Source organism: Lissotriton vulgaris, chromosome 9 (genome assembly GCF_964263255.1).
Source record: "Lissotriton vulgaris chromosome 9, aLisVul1.2, whole genome shotgun sequence".
NCBI lineage: Eukaryota > Metazoa > Chordata > Amphibia > Caudata > Salamandridae > Lissotriton > Lissotriton vulgaris.
The window spans coordinates 525,026,763-525,054,274 of NC_141697.1; positions in this window are offsets into that span (position 1 = coordinate 525,026,763).

The window sequence follows — 27,512 nt, forward strand, 5'->3', positions numbered from 1 at the left end:
GATGTCGAGATTGGCTCTGTTGCAGACCAGCAAGGTCTGTGATGCTTCTCCTTTGAAGGGAAGCTGGAGCAAGCCCGGAGAAACCAGGCAAGCAAGTTAAGTTATAGAAAAAGTCTTCAGGGGGCTCACTAGCCAACAGGCAAGGAACCGGGAAGAGGCGTCAAGCTCAAATGCAAAAGCGGGGCCCACGGGACACTTGTTGAGCGTCGGGGGCCTGTGCTTCGGTGCAAATGGTGCTCGGGCCGAGGCTTCTCGTACTCCAATGCACAACTGCGAGGGTACCTCCGGGAGTCAATGCATTTAGCAAAATGCAGGATGTCCAGAAGTTTCAGTCCCCCGTCTCTCAGCTTTGCTGTAGGTGTGGGTCGGGGTCAGAGATGTCTGGAAGTTCGTGTCCTGTGTTTTAGATTCTTCTGGATCTGGCGGGAGCCCGGCAAAGTTGCTGTTGGTGCCTGTTTGCACAGGGTGGCAACTCCTTGACCACAAGGGAGATGCCTTCCAATTCAATTCAAAAGTGCTTTATTCGAGTATTACTCATAAAAGCAGACAAACAAACACATAATAAAATACAATTAAATTACAGAGTCAGACATGACTTAAGCACAATACACGTTAAAAAGACAGTTTTTAAAATTTCATCCTATTATTTACAATCAAGGTGCAGAGTTCTTATAGTAAAAAATCATATTTAGAAGCAATCCTATTTCACAGTTAAAAAATCAATGTAAATTTTTTTCGTCAGATAGACACCTAGCATGGGAACAGAGAATAGATAAACTAGCAGTCTCTGTTCGGCTAGGCAGAGAGTAGTCACCCTGCTAGCAATCTCTGCCTAGTTACCCACGCCCACCCCAAGTACTTGGCAGTCGCTATAATAATCCAGTTTAAGGAGGTAGATTTAACAATGCGTAGAGCTACCATGCTGCTTTTAGTACCCAGATTTCTACACATGGGAGCCAACCAAACACGTCTAGGAACAGAATATGCATGACAGGCAAACAAGAAGTGACCCAACGTTTCTTTTCCTTCCCCACAAACTGGGCAAGTAGCTGGACCTCCATTTCTCCATTTTGATGTTAAATTACTCAGAGGTAAAGAGCCAGCCCTCATTTGGAAAAACAGTTTCCTATCCATGGGTTTAGTTATAATATCCCAGTAAATTTCAAACATCGGAAACAGTTTAGCTTCAAGGAAGGCAGTCGTCATAGACCCATTATTATTTCTAAGGAGACTCTTGTTTTCAGCCTGTTCCCAGAAAAGATTTTTTATAAACAACTTGGATGGGAAGGATGACCCGGTTGGATCGGACCACAGTTCGCTTAAACCTAGTTCACTTAATGCTGTTTTTAGTGATCTAAACCATCCGATTTTATGAAATCGGTCTGCTTTGATCACATCAGCAAATCCTTCTGCATATTGTGACAGCTCAGGGGTGGTCCAGATTCTACGCCAATATAATATCGGTCGGAGTTTACAGATTGCCGAGATTTCCTTCCTGCCAAGGTCATATCTGAGTGGCAAGAGGGGACTGCTCTGTGGGGTGCCAGTTAGTTTTCGGAGGAAGTTATTCTCTGACTTCTGTAGCTCCTGGAGGTTTTCTTGCCCCCACAGCTCTGCCCCGTACAGTGCTGACCCTATTGCCTTAGCCTCGTATATGATTAATGGCGGTTTGATTGGTTTAGTTAAGGATTTCCTGTGCTCCTTAATGATGGTACCAGCCAGTTGCTTGTGTCCTAATACTGCAAGATTTAAGTGGTGGTTCCATCTGTTATCATTTGAAATGTGTATCCCCAAGTAAGTAAAAGAATTAACTACTTCAAGGCAACGCCCACTCATGGATATTTTGGATTTGAAATTCCTGCAAGGATTAAAAGCCATGAGTTTTGTTTTAGCTGCGTTTACCTCCAAGCCGTGATCACTGCAAAATTTGTCAAAAATTACCAGTGCCTTCTGCAGACCGCTAGGGGATTTTGATAAAATTAAGGTGTCGTCTGCGAACATTAAAATAGGAACTTTTGCACCTGCGAGTGAGGGAGCATCTACGGGCTCTGCTTGCATACGGGGAACAATTCCGTTTATAAAAAGAGTAAACAATGTCGGTGCCATTGAACAGCCCTGTCGAACCCCACGCTCGACAGGGAAGTCAATAGTATCGTTGCCGTAACCACCCCATTGGATCTTAGCATAAGTGCCCTCATGGAGCCTCATGATCAAAGTTAAGATAGTCAACGGGACCCCCAGAGCTGTCAACACCTCCCACAATTTTGCCCTCAGGACCAGGTCGAATGCAGCCCGTAGGTCAACAAAAGCTGCGTACAGACTGCATCCGCCCAGGACCACGGTCCGCCATTGTATCAATTGGAAACGGAAGACCTGGTCCACAGTGCTGGTTGCTCTGCGAAACCCAGCCTGAAAAGGAGATAAGACGTTCTGCTCCTCTGCCCAATCAAGCAAGTTATTAATGATTACACGTCCTACTACTTTTTGAACCGTGTCTATTAGGCTGATTGGGCGGTAATTACAGGGTTGGGCACGATCCCCCTTTTTATATACTGGGATAATGACAGCACCCCGCCAGGATACCGGGATTTCTGCGCCCCTGGCAATATGGTTTAATAGAAGGCAGATGTACTTGCTCCACCCATCGGTGTCATTTAAAAAGACATCCGCCGGAACTCCGTCATTACCCGGGGCACGGCCCCTGTGCACAGATTTCAGGGCAGTCAGGACTTCGCTCTGCATGAAGATGTCTTCGTCTGCGAACAGATATATTGGGCTAGAGTTGTTATCGGGCTGATCCCTAGAAGAGTACTGCTCGCTGAAGAACTTAACCCAAGCATCATGAGGGACATTATTGTTGGGAGTCTCTGGAGGTCTATCGTGGCCCCATTTGACAATATGCCAAAATTGTCTAGAGTGTTTACTTTCACTTGCACTTCTCAGTTTCTGCCAGTGGTCTTCGTCCCAATCTCTTTTTGCCCTGGCAATGCAATTTTTATAGTGCTTCCTGGCAGACCGAATCTCACTCAAATTATTACTTTTGATTGCGGCTCCTAATTTAAATCTTGCTGCCCTGCAATCTTGGTTGTACCACTTTGCTGATTTAAATGGACGAGCCCTATTATTTTGTGCGGGTTTTAAGAAGAAATTTTTGACTTCATTAAAAAGAGTCATATGAACTATGGTAATGTCTTCAAGTCCCTGTGCATACCCAGCAATATTTTCCAGTGCAAGAATGGCCGTGCCTGCCGCTGCTCCTATCTTTTCCAGGGCCTGCTGGTCAGTCTTAACACCAGACCACCTTAACCTACGCATGTTGTTGGATGGCGTGATTGTTGGGGGCACAAGTTGGTCACAAGGGTTTGGAGCAATTACGTTAGGTGTCCACCAGTTATGTGAAACACATAACGGGTCATGGTCGCTTTCTATCCTAGCTGGTACTACCATGTCACTGAGAGATGACCAAATCGATATACTACAGATGACATAGTCAATGCGACTTTTACTACGCCCATTGTTAAACGTCATGGCGGGAACACGGTCTGATTGGGTTCGGCCATTCAGGGCTCGTAGCCCATGCTCCAAACACATAGCGTTTAGACCTAGGATGTCAGCCGTCCACCGAGTTATCGGTGGGGAATCTAGTGTGGGGATGTCCCAAAGCTTATCTTCCTCTGCACCCAGAGGAGAATCACCAGTGATGAGAGGTTCGAATGTCCGGTTCAAATCACCTGCAATTAGAATGTTTTTCCCTGCAGATTGTGTCTCAAGAAGTGTAAAAAGACACATAAGAACCTCAGATTTGCCTTTGCTGCCACCTCTTGCATAGATGTTATAAATGTCTATGGAGATGGGTAGATCGCTAGTCAATCTGATAAGCTGGATATCTTTTTGGTCAAGTTCCACACATTTTACAGCAATTTTTAAAGACTGCCTAATCCATATGATAAGGCCCCCCATCGGCCGCCCTTTTGGTCCCTTGATAGCAGGAACATAGAAATTTACGTACCCCAATGCAAAAGTAGGTTCACACGCCCAAGTCTCTTGAAAGATACAAAGGTCGTACTTGTTAATAAATTCAAACCAGTCAGCGCTGTCCATTTTGGAAGATATTCCAGCCACATTCCATGACAAAAGATTCCCTGAATTAGGTGTCGTAAGAGTACAGGGGTTTGTAATAGGCTTGTGTGACATCCTACCCCCAGTAACCTGATTTATGGTTATAACTTTAGGTAGCCCTAGTGAATCATCAATCGGGAACCCCTGGGGATTATTTGTTATTAGATTACAGTCTAAATCAGAAGAACTTTTGTCACAGAGGGGCAAGGGGACAGAATTACAAGTGGATGGTTGTCAATCGCAATCGTTAAAGTTAGACAGTGCAGAAAAACGATTTTCCAACCCCAAACCCCAGTCCACTGAAGCGACATCCTTTCTCCCCCTCTTGGTCCCAATGTTCCATTTGGTTCTTAGAATACTTGAATTTAGACCACTTCCCTTTCTAGGATAGAAGAAGTCCAAGGTCAATGGAACGATTGAAGTTGTTCGCCTATGTGGTGGTAAAATGTTAGGTAAGATGTTAGGCAAGACCCCAGGGTCAGAGAAGTGGAGAACAACGCACTCCCCTTTAAACTTTTTCACCCTGTCCCCGATCCACTGTACCCTTCTTGCATTGACGAGCTCTTCAGAGAGTTGCTGCTTTCCCCAGGGAGTGATTACCATGTTGTTGGTTAGCCATGATAAGGATTTGTTTATTAGAGAAGATGTTGTTTCCCGCTCACCTTGAGCCAAGGGAGGAACGTTAGCAAGGACAAGTACCAATGGGGATGCTTCAACCACAAGCTCAAAAGTCCCTTTTTCAGTGAATGGGTCTTCAACAACAGGAGCAGGGATCGGGGCAATATGGGAATCATCAGGGAGAGTACTGTTACTTGCCATTGGGGGGTTTGATACAGGGGGAGGGATGAGTCCACTGATAGCTGTAGTTACTGATTTGTTTAGAGATTCCTCTATCTTGGCAGAGACATTTTCCGGAAGTTTCACTATCTCACCCATGGTTTTCTGTAATAGACATTCCAGTCGGTTAACCTCAGAAGTTAACTTATCTATTTTGCTAACCAGGGGTTTGACCACGCCTTTGATTTTAGTGTCCATCAGAGTCAGTAGTTTATTAAATTGGACATTTGAAAGTGTGACATACGCCTCATTAGTCAGGTCAGGCTCCTCTTCCTCAGAATGTTTCCTCGGGGGGTTTGCAACTTTATTCTTAGTTGACCTGAGACACTCCCGTTTACCCGGGACGGGTGCTGGAGGGGAGGTGGAAGGATCATGACTAATAGTTATATCAGTCAGTACTTCGTTGACACTAAGATCTTCAGATCCAGCAACAGTACCACTGGGCTGTATAATGATAGTATCCGGAAACGAGTCAGGTGTAGCACTATTAGTGCTATTGTTGATTAGAAGGCCAAAGGGATCATCAGCCTCGATGTCAATAAAGGGAGATTGGGTAGATGAGTCTATTCCCAAAGAAGCTCTTCTGTCGTTGTTAATTTTTTCAACAACTTGTACCAGATAGTTCTCAATAGAGTTGCTAGGAGTGGTTAACTTTTTAGGAGGCATAATACACTTTGTACACAACCAAAGTTAATATAACTTACGTAGCAATCTGCAGAGATGTGTTGATATGCAGAGGCGTCAGTTCCAGAGCAGCGAACCAAGAGACCAGGCCCAACCCAACCTAGGCCAACCTCGGACGGCCTCAGACGGCCCGCCCTTCGCCCGGCGCCGTCCGCGCGTGTCCGCGACGCGGAGGTGTCTCCCCGATTAAGTAGCGCCTCCGGGCGCGCAGCGTCAGGAAGTGGCCGGCCGGAAGTCACCGCACTGCCCTCTGGGAGCTGTAGTGTCCAGCCGCCGAGATGGCGTGGGGCGGCGAGACCACAGCGTCAGGGCCCCAGGTGCGGTAAAGCGTCCGGTCGGCGAGATGGTCTCCCAGCGTCTCTGGCGGTAAGGTTTCTCCCCGTAGCAGTGAGTAGCAAAGTTAGCTCCACCATGTGTCTTCCATCTTCCAGTCAGAATGGAAAGTCGAACTCCAGGATATGTCTTACAAAGATTCGTCCGGGGTAATCTAAAGTCCTAGGGACACAGCTCCTATACTTATACTAAGTTTGTGGGCTGGACTACTGTAATAACCTATGCTTTCTCAAATAAAGGTGTCTTAGTCAGAACTATAAGGGCAATACTTACCACAGCCCTTTCTCAGAATACCTACTAACACCACACTTTTAGAATACCTGTCTAAGAAAGAGATAATACTAACAACTAAAGATACAACAAATCATAGCTCCGAGGGTATGCATAGCAACGTCTTCCGACAAATCAGTATCAGCAAGGTCTCCCGACGAACAACGCGAACCTACGCGAGCAGCACCTTCCGGGGTAAAATCAGTACATACCTCTTACGCTAGGTTGGGCTGGTTTACCTGCAATTTGGATATTCCTGGTGCCGCTCGCTGCTGTTTTTCGTGGACACAGAGACCTTGCACTTTCACCTGGCTTTTGGGACCTTGGATTGCTGGTTCCTGACAGCGGATTGACGACCGGGGCTGTTTATGAAGGAGCGCAGAGAGGGAGCGGGACTGCGAGGTACAGGAGACTGTGCGTGTGGGTGATTAAACGCACCTGGCCATCTTCCCGCCCCTATCCATCATCTACTTAGCCACGCCCATACCCGCGAATCGCGGACGCGCGGAGGCGAGCTCCGGGCGAAGCCCGGGACAAGGGCGGGACCGTCTATGGCCGTCCTGGGCCGAAGGAGGCCGGGCTGGGCCACCCCTCTAAACCGCTCTGCAAAAGACATTTTGGGTGAGCTGTACAGCGGTACCTTGTTTTAATAATTATTATTTTGCAGTCAAAGTGATTAACATCACCTCTTGTAGTTTATATACTATTTTTGGGCCATTTTGGCATATATTATTGTGTTGTTGCCTTGGTATAATCGTGTATTTTAGGTATTTCATTTTACCACTTAATTGGCTGTAGTGGTTCTGAGCAGCGGCATGGGTAAGGGAGACAAGCCAACTCCTCATCGCCCTACGACCAGGCTATTAACGGCGTCTTCGCAACCCCTACCTAGCCTCACGGCTATTGATAAAATGCTTCTGAAAACCATAGGGTTTGTGGCTAATGCCATAGAAAACACGGAAAAGCGTCTTTCGATTACCCCTGCTATGCCCTCCTCCACTCTTTTGGAGGACTGCTCTGTAGCCACAGCTTTTCCTACAAATTTCATGACCTCCCTTATGCCCTCATTCTCAGATTTACCTGGTGTTCAGATCGCATCTGACTTAGATTTTGTTGAGTGTGCACAATCACGATCTTCCCCTTCTCCCGCCCAGGCTACTCCTCAGGAGCACGTCGGTGGTGCTAGACCCAAAAAAACTAAGAAGGGGAAACCCACTAAGGGCATCTGTACCTACCCCTGCTTGCGGAGTTTCGAGCAGGGCTCTTATGACCCTAATCCCGGCACTCGTGTTTTCTCTGGTCCCCCGCTGTGGGCTACTAACCTTTTGTCCAATCTTCAGGCCCACATGTAACAGGTCATCAACACCCATTTTAAACCTTTGTCTTCTAAGAATGATAGACTGGTTACTTTGATAAATAATAAAGGCCCAGGGAAAACACAGATAGCCACTGCGCCGGGGAATTCTATCTCGGCTCTGGCTAAAGGACCCATCAATGTGGCCGCGAGGGATCAGACTTCAGGCAACAGTCCTTGCCCTAATCCCTCCACTTCTGTACCGATCCTTCCTAAGTCCACGGTTCCCACACTAACTACTAATGCCCCAGGTCCCACTGATTGCCCTATCACTTCTTTACCTGCCCCGGGACGTAGAGTTCAGGAACCTCTAGGGATGCCAAAGCCACCTGGGCTCTTAGAGTGCCCCTTAGGAAATAACATGCTGGGCTCTTCTAAATATACTCCCCTGCCCCAGCTTCCTCCGGAAGCCTCACCCTACGTGGTGGTGCTCACTGGCGTCCCTGCCCTCCCTTGCGATACAAGAGAATCTTTTCCGGAATTGAAGAACAAAGTTATTTTCTGGTTAAGTAGGCATAGACTTTTAATGGGTGCAGGGCAGGGAGAAATTATGTTTGCTCGTAGAGTAAGCTGGTGGGGACGAGACCTAAGGACATTAGTGGTGACTGCGTGATTGTGAATTTTTGGGATCCAAGGGCTGTTGAACATGTATTACACTACCGAGGGCTTTCGTATGCGAACTTTATTGATACCGTCCATCTGGGGTACTTTTACTCTCAATCCCCAGCTTTAGGAGAGTCTGACTTATTTTGCCCCTCTCCTGCTGGTTACGACTATGATTTTAACATCGCTGTGGGTAATAGATACTCTGCCTTAAGTAATATAGACTGACCACTACCAATTTGTTCCCCCGTAGGATCGGACTCGCCCCACTTGGCGTGTGAAGGCGGGGGTATATTGGCAGTGCAGAGGGTGCTTCTGATGTGTCAGTAGGCCTTGAAGGGATAAATTCTATTATTCCTCTGCCCCCTCCTAGCCATGGGTCAGTTAATTCTGTGGTTGAAGAGGGCAACTTTTTATATCCTAAACCTTTCAGCCCTATTGAACCTTTATTACTGGCGGACCCCCTGGCTCCTGCTTCATCCCACTTTCCACGTATAGGCTTGTGGAATGTAGCAGGACTTGAAAGAAAGCTGCTAAATTCAGAGTGGGGAGAACTAATGGGGTCCTATGACCTATGCCTCTTTCAAGAGACCTGGATGCTGTCCTCTCCGGACCGGGAGGGATATGCGTCCTTCCATGTCCCAGCTGTCCAGGGCTTTAGGGGCAGACCCTCTGGGGGGCTATGTATTTGGGTTGCTGTTCATCTGGGATGCACGGTAAAGGTTGTAGATACTGACTGCCCGGACATTCTTTGTGTCCTACTGAATTTTAATAATGGGATTGCGCTGGCAGTGTTTAATGTATATCTGCGCCCCCATCCGCTCCAGCTGGGCCTATCAATTCTGGAAACACTGGAGGCTCTTCTACAATCCCTCCACCCGGGTGCCCATAAAATTATTGGTGCAGATCTCAACTGCCATTGTGAGCCTCTTCCGGGGATTTCTTCTATATCCTCAGAAGAGGACGAAAGCTGGTTCATTCCAGACTGCATCATGTACCCTGAAAAGCACCTACTACCACTGGCCCTTGCGATTAACAAGTTGGTCTTTCTACATTCAATAAGGGCGTGCAACAGTAGATTGGCTCCAGATGTTCCAGGGACTAGCACATTTAATAGATCGGGGGCAGCACTACAATAGGATACGTACTGGTGAATGTAGAGTTTTGGGCTTGCCTCAGAACCTTTTCGGTGATTCCAAGGGTTGACAGCGACCATAACTTACTGTCATTAGAATTGCTAGCTCACCTTGGTAGCCGCAATGAACAAGGATGTGAGAAGACGGCTAGTGACCGCAATCTAGTCATAGCAGTGGGAGGGAGAAGAGTTAGATGGGAGAGGATTGCACTGGCACCAGAGAGGCTGGCAGAATTGTATCAACTTGTTGTAAACTCTCTCACGGAGGTCTCTAACCTCCTAGGCACAGTTTGCGAACCTTTCCCTTGCCACTCCCAGGGGCTGCAAGACATACATAACCTTTTCAGCTCCCTAGCCTGCTATTTCTATTCTTTGGGTGCTAGGAGCGGTGGGAAAAAGAAGCAGGATCACTGGTTTAATAAAGCATGTAGTTACGCGAAGAGGCGTTTGATCAGGAAGGTCAAATCGGGCTCTACTACTAGCATTAGAATGCAAGGGAGGTGTACAAAACGTTGATTAAGGAGGCTAGAGCCTAGTGGGAAGCCGCCAGGTGGGATAACATCCGAGTGGCATTGGGAGCCCGAGATTTCAGGTCGTTCTGGAATCTCGTGAGAGTCGGGTCGGCCGAGGGGAAGTCTGCCATCATCCCTAATGTAAGTGAAGACGTGTGGTTAGATCACTTTAAGCCCCTGTATTCATTTGGCTACAGTGACCACCACGAGGAGGCCGTAATGCAAACCAGTCACACGGAATTGGCTCTCCTGGAAGCCCCGTCCCTGGCCTGCCCACCTTGCTCTGTCCATGAAGTGTGGGTGACCCTCGATAGTTTGAAATTAGGAAAAGCCCCGGGCCTGGATAGGATCCCTGGGGATCTCTACCGTAGTGAACAAAAGGTATGGGCCCCTTATATTCGCGTTTATTTTAACTCCATTCTTCAGGGTTTGGAGATCCCCAAAACCTAGCTAAGAGCTGAAATAATCCCCATCCACAAGAAAGCTTCCCCCCTTGACACGGCTAACTACCGCCCCATAAGTTTGATCGATGTCCTCCAGAAAATCTTTGCCCACCTTTTGTTATCTAGGTTGCAGAGTTGGATGGATGACCAACACATCCTAACCTCCCTTCAGGCGGGCTTTCGAGCAAAAGTTTCCACCATAGACCAACTGTTTAGATTACAGTTGGTCTTCTGGAAGAAGGTCACTATTGGGGCGGGTAGTTAGTTTTTGATTTTTTTGGACCTCCGGTCCGCATTCGACCTGGTCCACAGAAATAAGTTGTAGGCTTTATTGCTGGCGATGGGTGTCCCCCCTTATTTGTGCCACCTATTCAAACAATTGCACCAGGGCACATATGCTAGTGTGAGATATGGGAGGAGCAGGGAGTTGTAGGCCCCCTTCCCGGTAGAGAGGGGAGTAAGGCAGAGGTGCATTCTGGCTCCCACCCTCTTCTCCCTTTTTCTCAATGGGCTAATAGACCATTGTGAGCAGTTGGCCTGATATATGATGCTCACTAATTCTAGTGATCACCTTGTATCAGTCCAAACAACCCTTATGGGGATTGGTTATAAATCAACCTTATAGACCAGCTATCCTAATGGTAGCATGGACAAAGCAGTCTTAGGCTAAACTCTTTTGGCATGTGAAGCCAGCTGTTTTACCACATATAACCCCTTGAATACCAAATGAAAGGAGACCACACAGGTAGTTATGAAAATAAACAAGATATTTATTAATTAACATACACCTCTGAACTCTTTATGAGATCAGAGGGCTAAGCACATGACAAGACTCTTAAGAAAAATACGTTAAGTTGCACAAATTACAATGGTGCCCTAGGGGCACGACAAACCATATACTAAGTAAATGGTATAAGGAAATCAATAGAAGGAATGGAGCTGTCCAGAGGCTGTAGGATCGCTGGGACTACACTATCCTCACCTGAGGTAAGTAATAGGAGGCCCACGGGATGCGTGTGCAGTGTGAACTCACACGCAAGATGCGTAATAAAGTCAATAACCAGTACAAATTACGAAAAGGTAAGTATTAGACAGTTCAGACTAGCTAGGACTAAAACGACTGGAAATCTGGATACTAGGAGAGTCAATCTACCCTTGAGCACCGAAATGCTCTTGTTACCTCACCCACGGGCTGCGGGTGCATAGGTGTCAAAGTGTGTCGGGTTTCCGCGTTGAAGTCTATGGAGCCTGGAAGAAAAGATGCTGCAGGCGGCCAGAAGGAAGATGTCCGGAGTGATCCAAGGGTGGATCAAGGAAGATGAAGACCTGAAAGCAGAGGGGACAATGTTCACAGTCACTAGCCAGTGACTGGAGTGGAACCAGGAAGGAACCAGATGCGGTTGTCGCGATCAGGTAAAGAGTGGACGCTTGACTCTGCAGCCACGTGGACCAGGTGGTGTCTTCGACAACCAGGATGGAGGCACAAGCTGTCCAACGCAGGCTCTCGCTGTCGGCGGTGTTGGTTCTGGATTCGGCGACAACAGGCCTTAGCAAAGGCAACCCACGCAGTGAGTGGAAAAGGCGTCTGGTGCGGACCAGGAGGGTCCGGGGTGCTTCTCCTTTGCAGGGAAGCAGGGGCCAGTCTGGAGCAACCAGACCAGCAGTGTGGATTTCAAGGATCATTGTCTAGGATCCCACTAGCCAGCCGGCAAGTGACCAGACAACGCATCGAGCAGCAATCAAGCAAAAGGGCCCCACGCAGATCTTGTGGATGCTGGAGGGCTGATCTTCTGTGCAGGAGCTGCTCGGGGCTGGGCCTTCTCAATCCCCAAAGCACGTTGTCGAGGATACCTCTGAAGTTACGCTGGAAGCGAAGTGCAGTTTCTCCAAGATGGCCGGTCCCACGTGTCTCGTTGCACCCACGGATCTCAGCTGTGCTGCAGATGTAGGTAGAGGTCGGAGAGGTCTGGAAGTCCAGGTCTTGTCAGGCTCTGAAGTCTGGATCCACTCGGGAAGAAGACAAAGTGAACCGCTGGAACGCTTGATGGTGCCTGCTTGTGCAGGGTGGTCACTCCTTGGCCACAAGGGAGATTTCTTCAGTCTTCTGTGGAGCAGAATGTCGAGGTCCAGAGTTTCTTCTTGTAGTGTTTCAAATAAGGATTAATCTAATTTGGAATGGGACCAGCTCCTACCTTTATTCTCCTAAAGGGGGCTGTACTATGACTAGGTCCCTCCTGTGGGTGGGACCAGGAAGGGGGTGGTTACACCCCCTATCCTTTGTCCAGTTTCGTGCCAGAGCTGGGGCTGGAGTGCCCCAGCAACTGGTTTGAACCGGTGTGTACACAGGGCACCTTGTGTGCCCCAGGCATGTCTCATTCCTGTCCTACCTAATACACAAAATCCTGTCTGGGGTGGTGCTAGCAACTCCCAAAGCAGGAAACCCTTTGTCCAAGCCTCCCTTGCTGGAAGGACTCCCAGCAGCAGGAGGTCAGACTTGTGTCTGTGGTGGCAGTATCCATTTTGTGATGCTGAGGCTCGAGTTAACTTTAACCTGGGTTCACAGTTACATACATGTTGTGTCCCTCTAGAAGGGTGGAATGCTACCCCCATTGCCAGAGCTGGCGAGTGGGTAGTATTCCAATTCGTATGACACCTTACTCAACATGTTTTGATAATGCTATGCCAAAGTTAGCAATAACCGCAAGGTTATAATGCACTTAAGAGTATATGGTATAGCGTTATCATGTAAACAGCTAAAGGACTTGGTTCAGAAAGCTGCAGACAGGCTCAGCTCATGCCAGAGCACTATCTCACATAATTCCAAGCACTCTGCCTCCAGGATTGTTAAGGCCTGCCATAGGAGTGACTTATAGTAGTATATGTGTCCGGTTTAGATATAGGTATACTATATCTAAAGCAAAGGGTGATTACACCACCTTGCCCCAGCTGATTGATCAGCCAGTTGTGTCAGATTTGGATGGCCAGCCAGGGGTGGCATAATACATGCTACAGCCCCTGGTAGGCCTTGGGTTCACTTATGCTCTGGGTACCTATGGTACACTGTTCAAGGACTTACAAGAGTGACCCAATACCAATGGTAAATGCACCTAAAGTTCATGGATGTCAATTTAGAGAGAGAACAGCTAGGCTGTGGGTCTGATAAGCCGGCCCACAGCCAGGGAAAGTCGTAAACCAGTGAAGCAAAAACCAAAAATCTGGGGTGACCATAGGATTGCAGACCCTACTCTCCTACAACCATCTCTCGGGTGCTAAAGATCTGGACTCTCCCAGTTTAGCTGGGAGACGGATACCTGCATTGATGTTCGCTGATGATACTCTCCTGGTGTCAAAAACGTCAGGGGGTATACAGCGCACACTAGAGGCATTTTGTTCCTTTTGCCATCTGAGACATTTGGAGATTAACATCTCGAAAACAAAGTTCATGGTCTATAACTATAAATTGCCCAATTGCCCCCGACCGCACATGAATGGAATAGTGTTAGACCGTGTGTCCACCTTTGAGTACTTGGGGGTCACACTGAATGACAAGATTGACTGGGGTCCCATAAGGCTAGGGCTAATTTAAAGTTGCCCAATCATCGGGTGGTATTTTAAAGGTTTTTAATGACACCTCATCGAAACTTCTCAGCCTGCCTCTTCAGATCTACAAGGCCAAGGCAAGAGGGGGCGCACTCTATGGCGTTCAGCTATGGGGCCATACATCAGCTGCCCCCATGATGCTCACAGAAAATAGTTTTATTAGGCGTTTGCTCCGTCTGCCTATGAGCTCACCCTTGATCCCGCTGCGGTTGGACCTGGGTCTCGTACCAATCCAGGAGATCGTAGCAAATCGCCCTCTCATGTATTGGAGGCGTCTTTGGGCGACTCCTGAGCTTTCTAGTTATAGAGAGGACCTAAGAGACATTCTGCAGAAGGGGACCCGGGGGAAAATACCCTGGTTGAATTATATCATGCACCTCTGCCATGCTTTAGGTAGTGGAGACATGTGGTTGTCTCCCCAGGACTCCTGTCCTCTGCTTTAAAAAAAACTACTGAATGTAGCTCTGAGGTATCGCATGGAATCCATAACAAGTAATCCATTGACGGGTAGGCTAACTGATACTTTTTTGAACATTAAGGCTTATCCCCGCTTTGAAGCCTTTTTGGATGACATCCAGCCCTCCTTGGCTAAAAAACTTTATATCCAATTTAGACACAGTGCATTGCAATTGAGGGCAGTAACGTGCAAATGGCGGAACGCTTCCCCAACGGCAAGTACATGCCCGGGGTGTTCGAGCGATAGTGAGACAGATCTGCATGTTTTGCTCTTCTGTCCCACTTACGCTAGGGCAAGAGAGAAATTGATTCTGCAGCTTTGTAGGGCTAGGGGCTTTAGGGACTATAGGGAGGTCTTTAGGATCCTTAAATACGATACTTCCCCTTTGATAGTGTTTGCCACAGCTGGATTTATCCAATCTATGTGGTACACGAGATGTGCAATACTGAAACAGGAAGCCCATTCCTTGCACTAAGGGTTACTTTCTAGGAGGTATCATAGTCTTCTTTTTGTTTCTATATATTTTTAGCTATTTTATATACGGACACTTTGGTGTATTTACTTGAAGTTTTTAGTAATTGTAGGAACTGTTTGTATGAGATTTTTATCACAAGGTTTTAATTGTTTTTTAATATTGTGATTTGTTACTGTATGTATGGCCTTTTTATGGTATGTTACCGAAATAAAGAACTTTGACTGACTGACTGATATTCCTGTTTCGGAGCCGATTTCCCTCCTGTATCGACAATTACCCATTAGAGGGGAAATAGCCCATCACTCCATAAGCATTTGGTAAAAAAGGGTCCCGGCCTTCCTCCACAAGGAATAGAAACTTCAAGGGTCTTTATTACATGATAATAGAGTGACAAGAAAGATGAAGAAATACCTAAATATCACAATCAGCGATTAGCACATATACATAGAACCTGAAAATAAATGGTATAGTTAGATAAAATTAGACATACATGGAACACCTCACAATATTCGTAGGCATCTTTATAAGGGTCCGTCTCTCTTTCCCTCTCTGGTTGGGTCAGGAATCTGTTTCACAAACACGACTGCACGTCTGCACCTTGATGTTCCACCAGACCGCCAAACCGCTCAACCAGCATCTCCCCCTCACTTTCACTAATAAAGAATGTGTCTCTTTCTCGAAGCTTCTGGAAGAACCCGCCTACTGTTCTGATAGGATTCCTGTACAACCTTGTACCATGCACACAGCAGCTGGCCAAGCGTTTGTTATGGCTCCGCACAAAGAGAGCACATTCCACCCGATAAGAACCAGTCCTCTCTGGTTCCCTGCTAACGAACAACACATGAAAACTAAAACATTGCCTTTTATCTGAAAAGGTTCTGCAAAATGGTGTCAGAAAAGAACATGGCATCGCTCGAGCATAGGCCTTTTAGGCCCAAAAAGAGCAAAAGCAGTATGCAAGAAGGCATAAAATCATGCCTAAGCAAATAGGCAAGGTAAAAGTCGGAAACAGAACGAACATCATAGCTGTTCGAGTGACAGCAACATATACTGAGATGGTGGTGGGCAACGGTCATAACCGAGCCAATCAGTACCAATACCTCTGTCTTTACAACTACCTGACTAGGTCCCTCCTATGGGTGGACCAGGAGAGGGGGTGGCTACATCCCCTTTCCTTTGTCCAGTTTTGCATCAGAGCTGGGGCTGAGTGCCCCAGGCAACCGGTTTGGACTGGACTATGCATGGAGCACCTTGTGCTTCATACCCTAACCTTCATGCGGCCATGCCACCTCCTCAGTGTGCTGTGCTTCATACCCTTTAGAATGAATGGAATTGTGGTTTTGTACATTAATTTGATTTAATTCGATGTATCATGTTTAGTCTATATTTAATAATGTTTGTACAACAAAGAATTTATCAAATATTTATGCAAAAAGACAAATAGATATATATAAAAAAATTGTTGTTTGAAAGAATATTCATGAATAAATGATGCAATAAAAAAAACAATACATAGAAAGAATACATTATGTCATTCTTTAGATAGAGATATAGGTCAACGCCATTTAGACAATGTTGAAAAATGCACAGAACCCGGTGCTGAATTCCTCCTTTTTCTAAAAAAGTATTTCATACCCTCACCTCCATGCACGAGGCCATGCCACCTCAGCGTGCTATGGTTCATACCCTCACCTTCATGCATGAGTCCATGCCACCTCTTCAGCATGCTAAGCTTCATACCCTCACAATGCATGCGGCCATGACACCTCAGCGTGCTGTGCCTCATACCCTCACCTCCATGCATGCGGCCATGCCACCTCCGTAGCGTGCTGTGCTTCATACCCTCACCTTCATGCATGCGGCCATGCCACCTCCGTAGCGTGCTGTGCTTCATACCCTCACATTCATGCATACGGCCATGACACCTCAGCGTGCTATGCTACATACCCTCACCTCCATGCATGCGGCCATGCCACCTCAGCGTGCTGTGCTTCATACCCTCACCTCCATGCATGCAGCCATGCCACCTCAGCGTGCTGTGCTTCATACCCTCACCTTAATGCATGAGACAATGCCACCTCCTCAGCATGCTGTGCTTCATACTCTCACCTCCATGCATGCGGCCATGCCACCTCCTACGTGTGCTGTGCTTTCACAACCTCACCTCCATGAAGGAGGCCATTCCACCTCCTCCACGTGCTGTGCTTTCACACCCTCACCTCCATGCATGCGGCTGCTAGACCTGGCACCTTAGCATGAGTCTCCCTTCCAATTTTTGCTGATGTGCCTCAGATGTTTTGCTGGTGTTAGCTGCTCAGGTCACTGTGCCACTGCCAATCAGTGCCACAGTGCCAGTGCTCCCTATGAAAAGTACATGTAATTGATTTCCATGATTGGCTTATTTGGTTTACTGTGAGTCCCCAGTAAAGTGCCCCAGGAGTGCCGGGGCTTGTAAATACAAATGCTGCTAGTGGGCTTGCAGCACTGGTTGTGCCATCCACAGAAGCGGCCTCTTAAAATGTGTCTGAGGTCTGCCATTGCAGAACCTGCGTGCAGTCTGGTACTGTCATGCTCACTGCGCAAGTAAACCCCACTTGCCAGTCCCTAAACCTTCCCTTAACTTCATATTAGTCACCCCTATGGTAGGCCCAAGGGCAGGGTGCATTGTAAGCATAAGGTAGGACATGCCCTGATGTGTGTGGTATGTCCTAATAGTGAATTACAGCCATTTTCGTTTTTCACTATTTTTCGCACTGGAAGGCAGCAGAAGGTGATACCCGAGTCGGAGCTGAGCAGAGCGCCGCAGACCCGAGGACAAAGTAAGGCAAGGGAGGAGGCAAGGGAGGAAGTCATCACCCCCTTCCAGAAAGCCCCAGCCGACAATCCCGCTACGACCCGCCGAGCGGAACCCGGTACCTGACTTTCAGCATCAGGAGGTACTAGCGCAGCCAGAGCAGCAGGAGCCGAGCCAAGGCAAAGACAGGGGGTGGCGTGTGGTGAGCGGCGAGCAGTCGGCGTGGTCAGGTGACTCTGCTCGTGATCCCTGCCCGCGACCGTGGTCCCGCACCGCCTTTCTTTGCGGTGCTGGGATCCAGACACCCGCAGCACCTCTAGCTGAGTCCCAGGGGGGGCCCAGGAGAATGCGAGAGGAGAGGCGGTGCAGCGTTAGGCGGTGCAGCGTTGAGCGGTTCATCGCCCCCACCCCGCCCGCACCTGCACCTGTGCACTTTTGCTCTCCAGGAGTCCTTCCCCGGTTGCTCCCTTGCCTCCGCAACGCCAAGAGGGCAAGCAAACTGAGTAAACAGAGCTAGGCAGGACTGAGGGGTCTGAATGAACCCAGAATACAAAATAAAAAAAAAGGGTACAGTGGTAGAATAGTGGCGAACAGCAGCTAAACAGCAAGCAGTTGGTAGTTAATAGCAGCTGACACCTGCCAACAGCTAACAGCAGCCAAAACGAACAAACCACTCAAAACTTGTCAACCGGATAGGAACAAAGAGCAACGCCAGTAGTCACTAACCAAAATACTTCAATAATTACCACTAACCAGGAAAACAAGTAACCAACAATCAACAATTTTTTTTTTTTTTTTTAAATAAAACCCAACAACTGAGGCACAACCAAGGAACCAACAAGGAAACTTGAGCCAAAAGCCATTAGCTCATCCATCAGCTCAAAAAAATAAATAAATAAATAAAAAATAAAATAACGCAAGTACTTAACATCAACAACTGAAAGCGACTTGCTGATCAGGAGGTGCACCTCCAGCAATGCAAAGAATCAAAGTCAGACAAAGGACCTTTTGATAAAACTTTTTTTTATATAATCTTTTCATTCAAATTTTTGTAGACACAATAAACATATAAATACAAACACTTATAACATTTCTTGCGCATAGAACCCTGTGACAGTACATTGCCTAGCGTAGTTAGGTAATAAAACATTATAAACTTAAAATTCATAAGCACAAAATACACCGCTAATCCCCCACAATAAGGGAACCACAATCCCGCTGGTTGTAAAATTCATAAGCCTCAAATACCAGTAAGAACAGTGCTAAGCACGCCATGAGGTCAGCCAAAATCAGGAAATCAACAGACGACGTCCCAGGCAAACGACGTAGGGCCAACAAGCGGAAACTTAACATCGACACAGACAGACACAGACACCGTGCTGACAGAACAAGAAGAGACCCTACTTCTAGATCCGACGCCAGAAATGACTGAAAGAATTGCCTCAAACACCAGCAAAACTGGAAAAAAGAGCGCTCAACCAAAAATGTACTTAATTTTTTCATTTTTGAAAGAACCGGGCTCTTACCGAAGCTCCTCAAACAGCAATCTTAAGGGACTGCCCTTGCCAATGGAACCGGAAGGGTACTTGCAAAGTAACCACCCTGAAGACGCTATAGACAAGAAAGGCTGTAAAACGTGGGTTTTTCATACAAGCAAGGAATACAGCGCACAACCAGAATATTCAAACAACGGCGACAGCAGGTTGGATAACATCACGGTCACAGATTCTACACACAAAAGGGCTCACCCCCGGGAGCCAAACATTGTAATCCGGGTAACCTCACAGCACCAAGCCGTAGCAACAGGGGCTGAGATCAGCTGTGATGAGTCAAACATCGAGAGCAAATTAGATCCACCAGTAGCTACTGAGCTAAAAACTCCAACCGAGTCAGACCCGGAACCCCCTAAGGAGTCAGAACAAATAAACAAAACAGAACCCAACTTGGGGAATAACACTAGCACCGTGAGGACGACATGGGCTCTACATCGAAATCAGGACCTCAACCCGGGGATCCAGCTAGGCCAAGAACATGCCCATATGGGGTGGGACAGAGAGACAGAAACAACGCCGGAAGGTGAGGAAACTGAAGTAATCAAAGATATGGAAAAGATCGCATCTCCTGTCCCAGTCCACACGGGTGGGCAAGCGAGCCAGAATAAACACAGGAAAGGGAGCAAACAGAAGTAATCGAACTCACAGATAAAACTAGAATAACTGACACAAACCAGGCACTTATCCAACCAGTATTCTCCAATATTGAAGAGAACTCCCAGCTAACAACAGAACAGTGGGAGAGACTGATAGCATCATACTCACCGGCTGTCTTACAGCCGGACGGCAGCACATCAGAGAGCAAGCAAGACCACAAGCAGAATCCATCATCTGATGATCTCCCAAAAAGCGCTGATGTCCTATGGTCTTCTTTGCTAAACACGCTTCAATTATCCATAAAGGCCATGCAGTACCACTCGAAAAAAATGGACATCCAACTATCCCTCCTAAATTTCTTGGCCATACATGTAGCAAAAATTGACAACAAGCTGGCAGACATGAACTGTATGATAAAGAGGGTGCAAGCGGAAACAAAAATAGAGCAGCCGAGTTGTGCATGCCACTCAATAGTGGACAAACTCACCACCATCCCTCAACTTTTGGGAGGTATACTGGCGGATCTAAAACAGAAAACGGAAAAAACAGATCTAAAACAGAAAACGGAAAAAACAACCCCAAGTAACCCAGGAATCGGGAAAGAGGGCCAAAATCAACCCCTCACATTCCCCAGAAAACACTTAGTTACCCCAAACTTACAGAACCCACATACCACATCGAACAGCCAAAGAGGAGAATTCGATCCAAATAGCCCAACTGGCCTAGAAGTCAATAAAGCGACCAATGACACCTACGCGGAGGCCCTAGGGAAACTGTCAAGGCAGGCTCTCGCTATTCAAAGGAGTGAAGCCCCTGCACAAACAATCATACAACTCGGACTTATGCAAAGGCCAGAACCTGATACAGCGACAACTCCGTATAATGACTTCACTGGAAAGGCAAGCAAGGACGAATTTAGGGCAGTAAACAAAAGACCACGAAAACAAAAAAGGAAAGGAAGAAAAAAGACAGCCAACTTAAAAACATTCTTCCACAGGTCAAACACGGCCCCAGAAGCAGTATCAGCAGAAGCACTAGATGAAGAAGCAGCAGAAGAAACAAAGTCCGCCCACGACCATAAAAACCTCACCGGCCAGGAAGACGGAAAGTCCAACACAAAGTGAAAACACCCCCAATTTAACATATCAAGGGGGGGACCACCGGCAGACAGAAGCAAGGACTCACCCTTGAAACAAGACCCTAGAGGAACGGCCAACATGACACACTTGGAAGGGCAGGTGGAGGACCCAAAACCAGACAAAAGACAAGATATCCCACAGATTCATATGGGCCCAAAGGACCGTGAACAATGGCTGATCGGTCAGGTGGAAGCCGATTGAAGCACAATACCGTTCATCCCAGACTATAAGTCAAGAGGGAGATGAGATATCCTCAATCGAGATAATATCTTACTGCTACTATCAACCATCAGCAGTCTGATATCAGCACCAAGTGTAGGAAGGTGGATATCGGACTATGGTTACCCCCAACTGTTTGCCTAGTGTTTAGCTGGTTTTCGACTTAGTTGGCCTGGGATCCTGCTATCCAGGACCCCAGGCTTCCGGCTCTCTCTGTTAAAATGGACTCCATGTACCTTGGGTACATATCTAATTGGCATTGGGTCACTCTTGTAAGTCCTTGTACAGTGTACCCTAGGTACCCAGGGCATAAGTGAACCCAAGGCCTACCAGGGTCTGCAGCATGTATTATGCCACCCCTGGCTGGCCATCCAAATCTGACACAACTAGCTGATCAATCAGCTGGGGCAAGGTGGTGTAAGCACCCTTTGCTTTAGATATAGTATACCTATATCCAAACCTAAAATGGACACATACTCCTATACGTCACTCCTAGGGCAGGCCTTAACAATCCTGGAGGCAGGATTGTGGGGACTTGAACATCACTGTTCACACACTATCACTGTGGGGACTTGAACATCACTGTGTTCACACACTAACTCTGTGGGGACTTGAACATTACTGTTCACACACACTAACTCTGTGGGGACTTGATCACTGTGTTCACACACTAACACTGTGGGGACTTGAACATCACTGTTCACGCCCTAACAATGTGGGGACTTGAACATCACTGTGTTCACACACTAACTTTGGGGACTTGAACATCACTGTGTTCACACACTAACTGTGGGGACTTGAACATCACTGTGTTCACACACTAACTGTGGGGACTTGAACATCACTGTGTTCACACACTAACTGTGGGGACGTGAACATCACTGTGTTCACACACTAACTCTGTGGGGACTTGAACACCACTGTGTTCACACACTATCACTGTGGGGACTTGAACATCACTGTTCACACACTGACTCTGTAGGGACTTGAACATCACTGTGTACACACACACTATCACTGTGGGGACGTGAACTTCACTGTGTTCACACTAACTCTGTTTGGACTTGAACATCACTGTTCACACACTAACACAGTGGGGGCTTGAACATCACTGTGTTCAACCACTAACTCAGTGGGGGCTTGAACATCACTGTGTTCACACACTAACTCTGTGGGGACTTAAACATCACTGTGTTAACACTATAACCATACACCAACTCTATGGGGAACTGGATATCTCTATAATACCTCACTCTCTGTGGGGACCTGAGGTTCCGTGACGATTGTAAGTGATGTTTTCGACCCGCACGAATATGGTCGAGTCTGGTATCTATGAACCGCAAATGACGAGTTTAGTAAGTGTGCGCAGTTTCGCTGTGCTAACTTAAACCGTTCGTTTGTTATGTGGGTTTTTCATCTGTACCCACGGGTTCCATCTTAGATACGGCATCCATTTTGTCTCTTGCCCTCAAGTAGCCAGCGAACGGACGTTGTCCGCTTCGCGACCCTGGGACTCTCAAGATATCTGAGGAAGACACATGTTCTTTGTGAGTGTCTTTATGACGAGGGGGTTGCTACTGTAAGGCAGATGGCGCCGCTCGAGGCTCATCTTGCCGCACGGACTTATTGTCTCAGCCGTGCATCTCATTAGGCACGTCCCTTTGATGCCTGTATCTCGTGTTTCCTGATACCTCCCCTTTTACACCCTTTCCGATCTCCCCACTGTCTCCGTCTTCCTCTGCACCTGTCTTTGTTCCTATTTCGATCTGTTTTACTGCTGATTGGAATTTGCTAATGGGAAGATGGGTTTTTACAGTTGGGAATCGCCAAATGTTTCCGCACTTATGTTCCGGACCTGATGTGTTTCAAAGTGACCAAAGCGACCCCTCTGGGGGATAATGGTGGGAACCGGGTTGTAAACTTTTGTGTTCAATGTAACTCTATGGGTAAAAACTGTATAAAAGGAGCGATCCACAGAACCAATTTGAAGCAGTCTCCCCAAGTTGCACGCTGTGTACTTGTCGTGATCTCTGTGTTCCCTGCAGCAAATAAACCTTGAATCTTTGACGTCGAAGGAAGTGTCCCGTGTCTCTGTGATTCGTACGCCGGAGCAGGTTACCCACGAAGGTTTCAGGTGTTGTGCCCTGGCACCGCTGGGTCTTAAAGAACCCGGTCCTTCAGTTGGCGCCCAATGTGGGGCTGCATCAGTGGTACCGGTCCAAGCCCGACGATCGTGAGGAACTTCGTGTGAAATCTCCGAGGGAAGGTGCACTCCGCTTCATCGATCCTGTTGTCGAAATAAGTGGCCCGAAGACTTTTCCCGCGAAGATTCCCGCCTCCTGACGGCTGCGACGGACTGCTGCCCTGACTGTAGACCTGTTTTGGCGCCTGGCGTAGACCTTGGTATAGCGAGACGATTGACGGGCCTTCCTGGTGACGCCATCGATCTTTGAGTTAAGTATTTGTGGGTCGCTCCCATAGTTCTTGGTTGTTGACACTTTAGCGAGTGTTTTTGTTGTTAACGCTGTGTGAGTGTTTTTGTCGGTGACACTTTGCTAGCGTACTTTGTTGTGTTGTTTGACGACTGCAGCCGCCAAAAACCGAGGGTTTTTGTTCTTTGCTGGGACTTGGTAAATCCCGTAACCCTTGAAGTTTGTGAAACTCGGCTAGTGTGCAAGATGCCTGGTCGCAGTACTTTGTTTAGTTGTTTCAGACCTTGTGGTACGGATTCCCGACTGGAGGACTCGTGTCCGATACCTCCGGTTGGAACTCCCACGTATGAGCTCTATAGTAAGCATGGGCTAGGCCCAGTTACCTTTAACGATTACTGGATTAAATACACGAAAAAGGACGGCGACCTTCGTTGGCCACCTCATGGTAGCTTCGAGGCCCCGATTTTAGATAATCTAGAGATTAAATTGTTTGAAAGAAAGTCAAGGCCGGCCATGTTTGATGCCTTTCGGTTGTGGCGTAAGGAAGCCCGACAGAAAGACATCAGACAGACTAAACGTAATCAGCGAGATAATGTTGCTACCATAGTTAAGAAAGCAGAGCAATTCCAGCATGATAAGGAGGTTAAGGATAAGGAAGTGTTTGACCGATTACAGCGTATGACTGTAGATAAATGTTACCCCGCTTTACCAACGGAGTCGGAAAAGAAGGAAGAGCCAGTTGAGGATCCCTTAATGTCTTATCTTATGAAGTCGCCACCTCCGTACGTACAGGGTACCGCAGTTCCTGTGGTCCCTGCCGTACCTGTTCTTCCACCTAATCCGCCTGTGCCTGTTCCTCAACCTGCACCCGTTCTTCCGACTGTTCCTGCTCCTTTGCCTGGTTCTATTCCTACTGCTCCTCCGCTTCCACATACTTCTGTTCCCGCTACTGCTCCTGCTACTGCTCCTGTTTTGTTAACTCCTGCTGTTGCTACTGTCTCTACTCCTTCTCTTGTTAATCCTGTGTCTTATACTTCTCCCTCTACTCGTAGTCGCAATTCTCCCCTTGCGGCTAGCTTCTTTCATTCGCTCGGACCTGTCCATGGGTCCGCTGGTTCCGATGGTCCTCAGAGACGTAGTCAGCTTCCTGGAAACAGAGAACGCGTTGCGCTATATAATATGGCGATGGGTTGGATGGTAAATCCACTTAGAAGTCCACCCCGTGTTGTCCTCGACACATTTTGTCAATTCAATGTACCAACCCAGAGATATGTGTTTAATGAAATGTGTAAGTTCCTTTATGATCAAATAGCGGCCGATGCGCCTGACGAGGTGCTCACCGCTCTGTCTGATCTCCAGCTTCAGTTCGCAAATGGGCTGATAGTGGATACCAACGTTCGACGTGCTGTCGAGCGGTTGCTATCTCTTCGTCCCACTCCCATCCCTCAAGCTTTGTTTGTTGAGGATGTCGAAAGATTGCCAGATGAGTCTGGTCAATTCCCTATGCGTGAAGTTCCACCGGTTTGGATACCAGCTAATCCTAATGCTGCTCCTCCGGTATTGGCACACTTCCAGAGAGTATGGATACATCTCCCATGGAAAAGATCGGAAGTGTTACAGGTGAAGCAATCTTTGCCTGACCCTCGCAAGAACCCTACAGGGTATTACAAGGAATTATCGCAGCTCGTAGATGCTACGGTAATGAACCTTGCCGATATCGATATGTTGTTCGGCAATGTCGTACCGCAACCGGTATGGGCTAAGATTCGCCATGAAAATCATCCGGCTGAATTAGGTGGTGCTTGGGCTGCCATTGTAGCGGCAGATGCTGGACAAGTGGCTGCTACTAAACCCGATCAGTTGATTCTTGACCTTCCTCAAAGGATTATTACGCTAATGAAGACTCTTATGCCAGCTATGAAGGTAAACTGGGACAAATTGTCAGCCTGTAAGCAGAAGAAAGATGAGAGTGTTTCCGACTTCTTTACGAGGTTCGAGGAAGCATTCATCGACCATAGTGGACAGGATATGGGTACTGAGGGCGGTCAAAGGTTGTTCGTGGATAAATTTGTTTCAAACTTACTGCCCGATTTGAGTAATAAATTGAGGAATTCGGAAAGTGCATGGGCCGTTTCTACTTCGGCTCAGATATTGGCTACGGCACAATACTATGAGAATAGAGAGAAAGAAGAGAGCGACCGTGCTGACAAAAAGAGGAAAGAGTTAAAAACTAAAGTGTTGCTTCAGCAAGCGTATCCTCCACGTTCGAATCAGAATAATTCACAACAGAATAGATCGCAGCCGCAATTGAACAGATCCCAAACTCGTAACGACTCCTCCTCCCAAAGATCCTCGTTAGGGTACAATCAATGTGCTTATTGTAGACAGGAGGGACACATTAAATTCAATTGCCCTGTTTTGAATGAACGTAACAATGGTAACTCATCTAGAGGAGGTCGTGGTGGTTCACAGCAGGCATCACGTGGTAGAGGTCGCGGTTCTCAAAGCGATCGCTCAGATAACTCATCCAATTCTAATAATTGTTTCGATCAACGTGGATCATCGCAAGGACGATCTGCGCAGTACAATGTAGACGATTATTACGTCGATCAGGGAACTGACGACAGTAATTACTAGGACAGCCAAAGACAAGGAGAGGGAGTGGTATCAGTTCCGGTTGATCAGAGAGGGCCTTACGTCGCAGTTGCTACATCGGGCGTCGTTGAGCCTTTTCTGTTGGACACTGGTGCAGCGAAAAGTTCTATCATGCATTCGAAACTCCCTGGCGCACCTTTGTCTGGCTTAACAAATGTTTCCGTTGGATTCTCTGGCGCCCCCGTTAGCAATCCAGTTTCACGCCCTTTGCCCCTTCAAATTGGGCCACGTGAGCTAGAAGCCCCGTTGATTCTAACCACGGGTTGTGGCGAAAATCTTTTGGGCCTGGATTTGCTTAAACGTTTGTATGCGACTTTGTATTGTTCTCCTGCGGGTGTGAAGCTTACGTTAGGAGAGAGGGTTGTCTCTCCCATGTACTTGTCTCTCGATAAGCTCCCACCGGAATTGAGTTCTCTTCCTGCGTCTTTGTGGGCAACGGGTCCAAATGATGTGGGCCTACTTGATATCTCACCATATGTTGTTCAGTTGAAATCTAATGTACGATTGCCACGTATTCCCCAATATCGTATCTCCCTTGATGGTGAACGAGCACTGTTGGCGATCATCTATGATTTGATCGAGAAAGATGTTATTGAAGAGACTCGGGGAAACGTGTGCAATAGTCCTGTGCTGCCCATTCTTAAACGTACAGATCCTTCAAAGCCGCCTGTTTATCGCTTTGTTATCGATTTACGGGAGGTAAATAAAATTGTGGTTCCTCAATTTCCTGTTGTGCCTGACATCACGGCGCTACTGACTCTGATTCCAGCTTCTGCATCGTGGTTTTCGGTGATTGATTTGAAAAATGCGTTTTTCAGCATCCCGATTGCCGAGGAGAGCAGGGACCTTTTCGGTTTCTCTCTCGGTGGACGTAGCTTCCGGTTCAAACGCGCTCCTCAGGGCTACTGTGAAAGTCCATCTATTTACAGCCAAGCCTTGAAGGGTCAACTGGATGCGTTTAGGTTGCCGGTTGGTGCGGCCTTGATCCAATATGTCGACGACTTATTGGTGGCTGCTGATACTCAGGACATTTGCAAAATTGCTACGGTGTCGTTGTTGCAACATCTCTGTGAGTTAAATCACAAGGTGTCACCTTCTAAACTCCAATATTGTTGTCAAGAAGTAACCTATCTAGGTCACTTATTGTCAAAGGAGGGAAGGAGATTGACCCCAGAGAGAATTGCAGCAATTGCGCGAATGGCTGTGCCAAAAACTCAAAGAGATGTGCGTGCCTTTCTAGGTATCACGTCGTACTGCAGGCAATGGATTCCTAATTTTTCATTGCTAGCGAAACCATTGGT